At 61.4% G+C, this 12500-nt stretch overlaps 1 non-coding gene and 1 pseudogene across 1 annotated transcript; both read right to left on the bottom strand.

Annotated features, from left to right (window-relative positions):
• Positions 1–1718, bottom strand: part of LOC136210449 (28S ribosomal RNA) — a 4449-nt pseudogene extending 2731 nt beyond the window's left edge.
• A 498-nt stretch (positions 1719–2216) lies between these two features.
• On the bottom strand, positions 2217–2369 carry LOC136210453 (5.8S ribosomal RNA). The gene has a single exon (XR_010678059.1). It is a non-coding gene; the product is annotated as a 5.8S ribosomal RNA (ribosomal RNA).
• Positions 2370–12500: the final 10131 nt, after the last annotated feature.

Raw genomic sequence — 12500 nt, 5'->3', positions numbered from 1 at the left:
GGTGAGTCGTTACACACTCCTTAGCGGATGCCAACTTCCATGGCCACCGTCCTGCTGTCGCACGCCGGCGTCCGACCATTGAACGGGTGTCTGTAATTTCGGTAGCGATTTAGGCGCCTTAACCCGGCGTTCGGTTCACCCCGCATCGTCAGTCCTGCTTACCAGAACGGACCCACTGGGCTCAGCTCTCATCCGTCGGTGTCGCGCGACCGCCCCCGAGGGGACGCTCGCCGGGCTTCGTCCGCCGGGAAAGCCCCCGGTCTCACCCGTTCGGAGTTTGAGAATAGGTCGAGACCGTTGCGGCCCCGAGAAGCCTCTAATCATTCGCTCTACCGGGGATGGGATTGCGAGCCGGCGCGGAACTCGTCGTACGGTCCGCGCTGATCGAGCGCCAGCTATCCTGAGGGAAATTTCGGAGGGAACCAGCTACTAGATGGTTCGATTGGTCTTTCGCCCCTATACCCAGCTCGGACGATCGATTTGCACGTCAGAACCGCTGCGGACCTCCGCCAGGGTTTCCCCTGGTTTCGTCCTGGCCGGGCATAGTTCACCATCTTTCGGGTCCTACCGTGCGCGCTTCGAGAGCGCCTCTGCTCGCCGCTCTGGGTGGCGGGTATCTGCTCGGCGCCCCGGGATTGCTGCGACGGGCCGCCTAGGACGGGCACCGCCGGGGTACGCGCGGAGTTTGGAGCCCCGTTTCCCCCGGCCCCGTCGTTTCGTCCCTTGCGCTTAGCGCTCACTTTCATTGCGCCTCGGGGTTTAGTACGTGCTCCCGATGACTCGCGCGCACGCTAGACTCCTTGGTCCGTGTTTCAAGACGGGTCGGTAGGGGTCCCGGTAGATCTCCCGCCGACCGAGCCGCACCGCCCCTGAGAGCGGTGGCCCGGCCGATTCTCGACCGCGGTGCCTGGCGAAGACCGGCTCCCGCGAGGGGACACTCCGCGAGGAGGCCCCTCGGCGGGCGGACCGCCGCACCGCGAGTCGCGGGTGCCTCCGCGGGCGGGGATCGAGGTAGCCGCGAGGGCTCCGTTCAAGACCGGCGTCCGCCGCTCGGCGAGTCGCGTCGTCGACGCTTTCGTATTGGCCCAGAGCAACCCCTTGCTGACTTCAACGCGAGCAAGCGCGCAGACGACTCGCCGGCCATCGGACGCCTGACGGATCCTCCTGCCCGGAGGGTCTCGCCCGAGCCCCGACCGTTTGTTCTGTGCCGAACCCCCGAACGGTTTCACGTACTCTTTAACTCTCTCTGCAGAGTCCTTTTCAACTTTCCCGAACGGTACTTGTCCTCTATCGGTCTCGCGGCGATGTTTAGCCTTAGATGGAGTTTACCACCTCTTAGGGCTGCACTACCAAGCGACCCGACTCTTAGGAGAGGTCCTCCCGCCGCTCCGTGCCGGTCTCTACGGGTCTTTCACCCTCTACGGAATCCGATAACAGGAAGCCGTTCCAGGACGGGGTTTTTTAGGCCCACTCGCTGCATTTGGACCGTGCACGGGCCCCGGGCGCCGACCCGAAGGCCGACGCTCGGAGAACCGCGAGCGGGATGATCGGACCCTCCCGAACACCACATTCCCCGGCCGACGGCTCCCGCCGACGGGGTTCGGTGCTGGGCTTCTCCCTGTTCGCTCGCCGCTACTGAGGGAATCCTTGTTAGTTTCTTTTCCTCCGCTTGCTGATATGCTTAAATCTAGCGGGTAGTCTCGCCTGATCCGAGGTCGGAAGATGTGATCGGCGCGGCGCCCCGTCTGCGGACCCTCGCTTGCGCGGGGTCCCGGGCGCCGCGCCTAGGCGCGTCCGACCCGTCGTCTCCGGCGCTCGAGCCCTCGCACGGACTCTACGACGGCGGTCCGCTCGACCGGCCGATGGTCCCTCCCCCGAGGTGACGACGGACGCCGCTTCTTGGATTGACCGAGTGCGGTCCGTCAGGGGGGGGCTCGGCCGGGGGCGAGACTTCGCCGTCCCGTGCGGGGCCGTGCTGCCCGTTGGAGACCGGGTCGGGCCCGCTCGGACGGTGAGCGGGCCCGACGACGCGACCGCTCGAAGGCGGCTCTCTGAAGGGACGCCGTCCGCGCCCCGAGGGGGCGGCCGGTGAGCCCTCGTATCGCCCCCCTCGAGCGAGGGAGGCAGTCCAGCGAGGTGGCGGGTTTGACCGCCACCGAGACACCGCCGCGCGACGACGTTCCGTAAAACGGTCCGCGCGCGTGCAGAGGTGTACCCGACCCTCGGACAGGCGTGGCCCACGTGGTGGGCCGCCATATGCGTTCGACGCGTCGATGATCTGTTCAATAAATAATGCATTTTACACTGTGACTCGCATTTCGCTGCGGTCTTCATCGATCCGCGAGCCGAGTGATCCACCGTTCGGGGTTATCTTTCATCGTGTGTGTGTGTGTTGTGCTTAACGCGCGCACCGTCTCAGCGGGCGCGCGCGGCGACGGGCTCTCGCCCTCTCGCCCGAAGGCGGGGCGCCCGTCGCCGAGTCGACAAGAGGCCAAGTTCTCCGTGAACCGTCGATCGCTCCCCGGCCCGCCGTCGGTCTCGACGTACCCGACGACACTTGGGTCTTCGGCGGGCCGATCCCCGCGGCAGCGCCGAGGCGGCTGCGTCGGGGTCGGGAGCGAGCGGCATCGGAGCTCGCCGACTCGTCGGTCGGCGGCGTTTCCTCTGATATAGTTAAGCGCGTCGTCCACTCGCGCGGACACCTCGGGCGACGCCCTGGGTCCGACGACGACGACGACGACGACGACGATCGGGGTGAGCCGTCGACCGCCCGGCCAGCAACGTGTGCGTGCGGCCGGCCTGTGTCCCGCGGGACGGCTCGGTGTGATCGTGCTTCGACAATGATCCTTCCGCAGGTTCACCTACGGAAACCTTGTTACGACTTTTACTTCCTCTAAACGATCGGGCTCGGTCGACTTTCCGCGGCACAAAACCGCATGCTGCACCGGCGGCCCCGCACGAAGCGGGTCGCCGGCGAGCCGGTAGGAGGTCCTCGCCGAACCGCTCGATCGGTAGTAGCGACGGGCGGTGTGTACAAAGGGCAGGGACTTAATCGCCGCGAGGTTATGACTCGCGACTACTGGGAATTCCTCGTTCGCGGGGAACAATTGCAAGCCCCGGTCCCTTCCACGGACGGGATTCAAGGGTTTACCGATGTCTCTCGACGTAGGGTAGAACACGCTGATCCGTCCATTGTAGCACGCGTGCCGCCCAGGACATCTAAGGGCATCACAGACCTGTTATCGCTCCGTATCGCACGGCTGACTGCGCCGTTTGTCCCTCTAAGAAGCTGAGTAAAGTCCCGCCGGTAGCGAGCGTGTCCGGCCCCCGAGAGGACCGGGCCCTCCGACTCACTGCTCCCGACGGTAAACGACTGACACGCACGGCGCGAGCCGCGGCGCCAGCCGCCCCGCCGGGGTCTCGCCCACCCGAGGGCGGGCGGACGGAGTACGGATCACGATACCGGGTCCCGGGCTTAGAGCCCCCCGTCCAAAGACGACCGCCCGCGAGCGAACGGCCGCTCGGGAGCGGGAGGCGCCCGGATCGCCTAACTAGCAGGACGGGGTCTCGTTCGTTATCGGAATTAACCAGACAAATCACTCCACCAACTAAGAACGGCCATGCACCACCACCCACCGAATCGAGAAAGAACTCTCAATCTGTCAATCCTTCCGGTGTCCGGGCCTGGTGAGGTTTCCCGTGTTGAGTCAAATTAAGCCGCAGGCTCCACTCCTGGTGGTGCCCTTCCGTCAATTCCTTTAAGTTCCAGTTTTGCAACCATACTTCCCCCGGAACCCGTTAGCTTTGGTTTCCCGGAAGCGGCCCGCCGAGCCATAACGGAGGGATCGTCGGCGGATCGCTAGCTGGCATAGTTTACGGTCAGAACTAGGGCGGTATCTGATCGCCTTCGAACCTCTGACTTTCGTTCTTGATCAACGAGAACGTGCTTGACAAGCGCCTTCGCAGCCGTTCGTCTTGCGACGGTCCAAGAATTTCACCTCTAACGTCGCAATACGGATGCCCCCGTCCGCCCCTATCGATCATTACCTCGGACCCCGCAAAGACCCGCCGCGCCGTCAGACGCCGGTGCCCGCACGAAGCGGGTTTCCGACGCTGCCGGGTCGGCGACGAGCCTGGTGAACCGACGAAAACCCGGAGCCGAGGTCGTATTCTGTTATCCCATGCACCTGTATGCGGGCCACGCCCTTTCGGACGTTTTTTGAACGCCTCGCGATGAGCACTCTAATTTGTTCAAGGTAAGTGTGCCGGCCCGCAGCGACACTCAATGAAGGGCACCGCAGCGGGAAGTTGGCGGACGGTCTCCCGGCGAAGCCGGGCGAGGCGAACCTCACCGTGCCGCCGGTAAGCCCGATCGGGCCCGCTCTCCCGGGCGCCGACCCGAGGGACGGCGCCGGGACTGCCGAGCGGGAGCCCGGGCCCGGTCCCGGAGGACCCCGGTAGGCCGCGCTTGATCCGCGCGCGAGGCGCGGGATGTGGGCCAACGACTCTGACCGGCGGGGGGCCGGAACTGCGTCCCGAGTCCGCGAGCGGACAGGCAAGCCCGGCGGACGGCGCCGCTACCGCCACCGGCCGGATGTTCCGCTAACGCGTCGGTGTGCAACGGGACTGAGCCCGTCGAACCGTCGGCGCGGAACACAATTCTGACTACGAGCTTTTTAACCGCAACAACATTAGTATACGCTGTTGGAGCTGGAATTACCGCGGCTGCTGGCACCAGACTTGCCCTCCAATGGGTCCTCGTCGCCTTGTTTACGGGGCGCTCATTCCGATCACGGGGCCTCGGTTGAGTCCCGCATCGGTATTTTCCGTCACTACCTCCCCGTGCCGGGAGTGGGTAATTTGCGCGCCTGCTGCCTTCCTTGGATGTGGTAGCCGTTTCTCAGGCTCCCTCTCCGGAATCGAACCCTGATTCCCCGTTACCCGTCGCAACCACGGTAAGCCTCTAACATACCGTCGCAAGTTGATAAGGCAGACGTTTGAAGGATGCGTCGCCCGGCCCGCAAGGGGCCGATGCGATCGGCCGGAGTTATTCGGAATCGTCCAGTGTGCACGCGAGGTGCTAGGAGGACCGCGGACCCGAGGGACCGCGGTGTCGGTTTTGATCTAATAAAAGCGTCCCTGCCCCGGGCGAACCCGGGGAGTTGCCGGGACTCTGTCGGCATGTATTAGCTCTAGAATTACCACAGTTATCCATGTAGGGTGTGGCACGATCCTGTGAACGACAACTGATTTAATGAGCCTTTCGCGGTTCCACCTTAGTTCGGCTTGCACTGAGACATGCATGGCTTAGTCTTTGAGACGAGCATATGACTACTGGCAGGATCAACCAGATTGCTTGCGTTGACGAGGGTCCGCGGGCCGCGGGACGGAGTCCCGCGCTTGCTTCCCGGTCCCCTGCGTCTCGGCTCCCGCAGCGTGCCACCGCTGCGACTTCCTCGAGGACCGTCCGTCCTACGGCCGCCGAGGAGTCGCCCGGGGACGCCACGCGGGAACGGCGTTCTCGGTCGTCGAGCGACGCTCGTCGACCGGGTCCGCGCACCGATTCCGCTTACCAAGAGGCTGCGTTTCGGATGGGCCGACGCCCCGGCTGGATGCCGACGCGACGACCCGTGAGGATGTCACGGTTGGGTTTTTCCGAGTGACTGGGTCGGCCGTCCGCTCGCTTCCGCGACTGAGAGCCGCGGGAGACGACGAACCGACAGGCTTTCTTGCGTCCGGCTCGTGGCCAGGACTTCCATTTGAGCGGCCGCAGTGCGGTCCGCATACGTCGTTGCGACGTCGCGAACGTCGGGCTCTCGGAAGAGTCCCGTACCGATCGCCCTCGGGCATGATGTGAGGCGTCGTCTACGCCCTGCCGCTCGTACAGGAGATGCGCTGGCTCGGCGAGCTTCGCGTCAATCTGCGGCGTTGTAGTGGTTTCCCGGCCAAGGGATCATTATGGCTCGTAGTGATTTCCCGGCCAAGGGATCATTATGGCTTGGTTTGCCCGCGAAGCTACGACCGACGGCTCGACCGCCGTCCTCGGCCGGTCGTCGGACGTGCCCGCGGGTCTGGGCCCCTGCCCTTTCGCTGCGTTCTCTCTCTGTCGTCTCGCCCCCCTATATAAGGGTGACGCTCCGCGCTCGACGCGGAACGCGATTTTCTACCGAGACTTTCAAAATTCCGGCTGCTCGCTCACGAGGAAAATAAAAAAATCACGGCTCGAAATTTTCGTACCGAGACCGTTTGTCCGATCGCTGGTCCGCCACGGTGTCCAATCCCGCGAGACACTGTCCGTAGTCCTCGGCCTGTCGACGAGAGCGCTGGCCCACGTGCTCGCCAGAGAATCGGAGACTCAGGCCCCCACCGTTCGTCCATCCGTCACCGCGAGTCATCGGGCGGTGCCATGCCCCGAGAGACACGGCCGCCGTCCTCGGCCGGTCAACGGGGCGAGATGGCCCGCGAGTGTGAGCAGATTCACGGCTCGAGACTTAGAAAAATTTTGGGGTCATAACCGTTCGTCCCATCGCGTGTCCCCTCGCGGTTCCGTGCCCTGTCGTGAGACTCGGCCGCCGTCCTCGGCCGGTCGACGGGCGTGCTGGTCCACGGGAATGCTTTGCGACGGGACTCAGGACCCCTCCGTTCGTCCGTCACCGCGGGTCTTCAAGAATGAGCGTCGGACCAGGAGACTAGGCCGCCGTGCTCGGCCGATAGACGGGCGTGCTGCCCCATGAGCTTGCCACGGCTCTGAGTCGACATCTCGAGACTCTAACCCCCCCATATAAGGGTGACGCTCCGCGCTCGACGCGGAACGCGATTTTGTACCGTGGTTTTTCATAATCACCGGGGAGCTTCTCGGTGATTTTTTCTGAAGCACGGTACGAAACTTCTCTACCGAGGCGGTCCCGTCCAGCCGTGGGGTCGCCCGCGTCGGAGATTCCCAAGGCGCGGCCGGGGTGTGCCTCGGTCAGTCGGACGGGCGTGCTGGCCCACGAGAATGCCTTGGTTCGAGACTCGGGACCCCTCCGTTCGTCCGTCACCGCGGGTCATCACTACGGGCATCGCACCAAGAGACTAGGCCGCTGTGCTCGGCCGTTAGACGTGCGTGCTGGCCCGTGAGAATGCCTTGGCTCGGGACTCGGGACCCCTCCGTTCCTCCGTCACCGCGGGTCATCACTACGGGCATCGCACCAAGAGACTAGGCCGCTGTGCTCGGCCGTTAGACGTGCGTGCTGGCCCGTGAGAATGCCTTGGCTCGGGACTCGGGACCCCTCCGTTCCTCCGTCACCGCGGGTCATCACTACGGGCGTAGCACCAAGAGACTAGGCCGCTGTGCTCGGCCGTTAGACGTGCGTGCTGGCCCGTGAGAATGCCTTGGGTCGGGACTCGGGACCCCTCCGTTCGTCCGTCACCGCGGGTCATCACTACGGGCGTAGCACCAAGAGACTAGGCCGCTGTGCTCGGCCGTTAGACGTGCGTGCTGGCCCGTGAGAATGCCTTGGCTCGGGACTCGGGACCCCTCCGTTCGTCCGTCACCGCGGGTCATCACTACGGGCGTAGCACCAAGAGACTAGGCCGCTGTGCTCGGCCAATAGTCGTGCGTGCTGGCCCGTGAGAATGCCTTGGCTCGGGACTCGGGACCTCTCCGTTCGTCCGTCACCGCGGGTCATCACTACGGGCGTAGCACCAAGAGACTAGGCCGCTGTGCTCGGCCGTTAGACGTGCGTGCTGGCCCGTGAGAATGCCTTGGCTCGGGACTCGGGACCCCTCCGTCCGTCCGTCACCGCGGGTCATCACTACGGGCGTAGCACCAAGAGACTAGGCAGCTGTGCTCGGCCGTTAGACGTGCGTGCTGGCCCGTGAGAATGCCTTGGGTCGGGACTCGGGACCCCTCCGTTCGTCCGTCACCGCGGGTCATCACTACGGGCGTAGCACCAAGAGACTAGGCCGCTGTGCTCGGCCGTTAGACGTGCGTGCTGGCCCGCGAGAATGCCTTGGCTCGGGACTCGGGACCCCTCCGTCCGTCCGTCACCGCGGGTCATCACTACGGGCGTAGCACCAAGAGACAAGGCCGCTGTGCTCGGCCGTTAGACGTGCGTGCTGGCCCGTGAGAATGCCTTGGCTCGGGACTCGGGACCCCTCCGTCCGTCCGTCACCGCGGGTCATCACTACGGGCGTAGCACCAAGAGACTAGGCCGCTGTGCTCGGCCGATAGACGGGCGTGCTGCCCCAAGAGCTTGCCACGGCTCTGAGTCGACATCTCGAGACTCCAAGGCCCCCCATATAAGGGTGACGCTCCGCGCTCGACGCGGAACGCGATTTTGTACCGTGATTTTTCATAATCACCGGGGAGCTTCTCGGTGATTTTTTCTGAAGCACGGTACGAAACTCCTCTACCGAGGCGGTCCCGTCCAGCCGTGGGGTCGCCCGCGTCGGAGATTCCCGAGGCACGGCTGGGGTGTGCCTCGGTCAGTCGGACGGGCGTGCTGGCCCAAGAGAATGCCTTGGTTCGAGACTCGGGACCCCTCCGTTCGTCCGTCACGGCGGGTGATCACTACGGGCATCGCACCAAGAGACTAGGCCGCTGTGCTCGGCCGTTAGACGTGCGTGCTGGCCCGTGAGAATGCCTTGGCTCGGGACTCGGGACCCCTCCGTCCGTCCGTCACCGCGGGTCATCACTACGGGCGTAGCACCAAGAGACTAGGCCGCTGTGCTCGGCCAATAGACGGGCGTGCTGCCCCAAGAGCTTGCCACGGCTCTGAGTCGACACCTCGAGACTCTAACCCCCCCATATAAGGGTGACGCTCCGCGCTCGACGCGGAACGCGATTTTGTACCGTGTTTTTTCATAATCACCGGGGAGCTTCTCGGTGATTTTTTCTGAAGCACGGTACGAAACTCCTCTACCGAGGCGGTCCCGTCCAGCCGTGGGGTCGCCCGCGTCGGAGATTCCCGAGGCACGGCTGGGGTGTGCCTCGGTCAGTCGGACGGGCGTGCTGGCCCAAGAGAATGCCTTGGTTCGAGACTCGGGACCCCTCCGTTCGTCCGTCACGGCGGGTGATCACTACGGGCATCGCACCAAGAGACTAGGCCGCTGTGCTCGGCCGTTAGACGTGCGTGCTGGCCCGTGAGAATGCCCTTGGCTCGGGACTCGGGACCCCTCCGTCCGTCCGTCACCGCGGGTCATCACTACGGGCGTAGCACCAAGAGACTAGGCCGCTGTGCTCGGCCAATAGACGGGCGTGCTGCCCCAAGAGCTTGCCACGGCTCTGAGTCGACACCTCGAGACTCTAACCCCCCCATATAAGGGTGACGCTCCCGCGCTCGACGCGGAACGCGATTTTGTACCGTGTTTTTTCATAATCACCGGGGAGCTTCTCGGTGATTTTTTCTGAAGCACGGTACGAAACTTCTCTACCGAGGCGGTCCCGTCCAGCCGTGGGATCGCCCGCGTCGGAGATTCCCGAGGCTCGGCCGGGGTGTGCCTCGGTCAGTCGGACGGGCGTGCTGGCCCCAGAGAATGCCTTGGATCGGGACTCGGGACCCCTCCGTTCGTCCGTCACCGCGGGTCTTCTCGCAGTAACTCGCACCGAGAGACTAGGCCGCCGTGCTCGGCCGTTAGACGTGCGTGCTGGCCCCAGAGAATGCCTTGGATCGGGACCCGGGACCCCTCCGTTCGTCCGTCACCGCGGGTCTTCCCGACGGGCGTAGCACCAAGAGACTAGGCCGCCGTGCTCGGCCGGTCGAAGGGCTTGCTGCCCCGTGAGCTTGCCACGGCTCTGAGTGGGGCTCCACTATCATTTTTTCCGAATCACGGTACGAAACTATTCTACCGAGGCGGTCCCGTCCCGCCGTGGTGTCTCCCGCGTCGGAGATTCCCGAGGCTCGGCAGGGGTGCCTTGGCCAGTCGGACGGGGCGCTCGGGATTCACGGCTCGGGACAGGGTAGGTAAGGTCGGGTAGGTCACCGACACCGTGGGTCGAGTGTCTCGTTTTTTCTTTATTTTTCGAATTTTGACTTAGAAAAAAAAAATTTTTTTTTTCGTCTCGACTGGCCCCCCTATATAAGGGTGACGCTCCGCGCTCGACGCGGAACGCGATTTTCTACCGTAACTTTTCAAAATCACCGGGGAGCTTCTCGGTGATTTTTTCTGAAGCACGGTACGAAATTTTTCTACCGAGGCGATCGCGTCCCGACGCAGGGCTTCCCCGGTCGGAATTTTCGAGTCTCGGTAGGGGACTTAGAAAATTTTTCGGAAATTTTTTTTTCGACTAATTTTTTTTTTACAAAAATTTTTTTTGAAAATTTTTTTTTTTCGAAAAATCATTTTCGAAAAAAATTTTTTTTCGAAATTTTTTTTTTTCAAAAATTTTTTTTGAAAATTTTTTTTTTTCGGAAAATCATTTTCGAAAAATTTTTTTTTTCCAATTTTTTTTTTCCAATTTTTTTTTTTTCCCAATTTTTTTTTTACAAAAATTTTTTTTGAAAAATTTTTTTTTTCGAATTTTTTTTTTTCAATTACTTTTTTTTTTCAATTTTTTTTTTTTAATTTTTTTTTTTTTTTTTAATTCCTTTTTCCTTTACAGAAACGGGGTAGTCATGCCTGCTGAAAGTGTTTCGGGATCCGCGTCTCGGGACTTGTAAATATTTTCGTCGCTTTTTTTTTTAATTTTTTTGAATGTCCTCGCACGCAAGCGGGGTGGTCATGGGTGCTTCAAGTGTCACCTGCGCGTTCGAATCAGGGCGCCCCATGTGAAATAGGTACTGCGCAGGCTGGTCGGCGTCGGCGTCGACGTCGGCGAGTACGGACGGTCACACACGGACTATGTAATATGTTTCCTGCGTGAAATTCAACGGGGAGTCGGAATTTGGGGTCGCGGAAGTGGTTGGAAGGGGTGCGGAGGCGAAAACGGGTCGCGGCGACTTTGAAACGCGTTTTTCGGGGGGAAGGAGCGGTGCGACGGGTCCGGGATGGTGATGGTCGGACGCGGAAGGTACGGTTTCTTTCTGGTTTTTGGGTCGGGATAGGGGCTAGCTGGAACGGTTGACGAGATACGAGGCGTCGAAGTCGGGGCCTAGTTGCGGCGGCTCTATCGGTCGGACGGGCACGTGTGTCCGCAAGGAGGTGCTCGGGGTGAGCGAGAATGTCGTGTAAAAGTTACGGGAGGATCCGTCGTCGAGCAACGGCGCTACACACTTTCGAAGCGGCCCACGTAAGTAACCATAGGCATACTTTTCGAGTTAGACACTTATCCCCACGTAAAATTGCACGAGGAGTCGATTGGGACATGTTTCAGGTCGATCCGAGCAGTATTTCCGGAGTTACGGGCCGTGAGACGTCGTGCGGTGCCCGGCCCTGGTCGCCGACCCTTGTGGCGTCCGTATCTCGGTGGGTTTTGCTCGGAGCGAGCTGGGAATGCCTTCAATCGACTCCTCGCGTCATTTCACGTGGGAGTACACTCGTTTCCGATCGATAGGGGACGAAAAATTTCAAGACGAAAAATCGGTGCGAAAAAAAGACGATGGTACCCCTTGGATTTTTTTCGGTTTCCCAGTGGGGGAACGAAAATCGAGTTAGACACTTATCCCCACGTAAAATTGCACGAGGAGTCGATTGGGACATGTTTCAGGTCGATCCGAGCAGTATTTCCGGAGTTACGGGCCGTGAGACGTCGTGCGGTGCCCGGCCCTGGTCGCCGACCCTTGTGGCGTCCGTATCTCGGTGGGTTTTGCTCGGAGCGAGCTGGGAATGCCTTCAATCGACTCCTCGCGTCATTTCACGTGGGAGTACACTCATTTCCGATCGATAGGGGACGAATAATTTCAAGACGAAAAATGGGTGCGAAAAAAAGACGATGGTACCCCTTGGATTTTTTTCGGTTTCCCAGTGGGGGAACGAAAATCGAGTTAGACACTTATCCCCACGTAAAATTGCACGAGGAGTCGATTGGGACATGTTTCAGGTCGATCCGAGCAGTATTTCCAGAGTTAGTGGCCGAGAGACGTCGTGCGGTGCCCGGCCCTTGTCATAGTTGGTCAAAGTATTCGTAGTCAGACGCACCTCGGTCGTGGTCGCGGCAGTCAAAATTATTCAAAGTCTCCTTGGTCCATGTTAGGTTAGGTTAGGTTAGGTTAGGTTAGGTTAGGTTAGGTTAGGTTAGGTTAGGTTAGGTTAGTTTAGCCAGTCAGTCAGTCAGTCAGTCAGTCAGTCAGTCAGTCAGTCACTCAGAGTCACCGGGACACGACTCGCGGGCCCGGCAGCGTCGTCAGCTCAGAAATCACGGCTCGGGACTTAGCGCGATTCACTCGACTCGACCAGCGAGCCGAGCCGGTCATTACCCAACCCAACCCCGCTCGGTGGACTATCAACAACGTACTCTCCGCTCGGAGGGTCCAGTCTAGACGACAAGACGGACCGTCCGGGCTCGGTACTCGGCACTCGGCACGAGGCTCGCTCTCCGTCGCAACGGCAAGTCACGGTTCGGGACTTAGAGCGATTCG

The sequence above is a fragment of the Euphorbia lathyris genome, unplaced genomic scaffold (genome assembly GCF_963576675.1).
Source record: "Euphorbia lathyris unplaced genomic scaffold, ddEupLath1.1 SCAFFOLD_19, whole genome shotgun sequence".
NCBI lineage: Eukaryota > Viridiplantae > Streptophyta > Magnoliopsida > Malpighiales > Euphorbiaceae > Euphorbia > Euphorbia lathyris.
The sequence above is the reverse complement of the archived record's forward strand: the minus strand, read 5'-3'. Positions and strand labels throughout refer to the sequence as shown.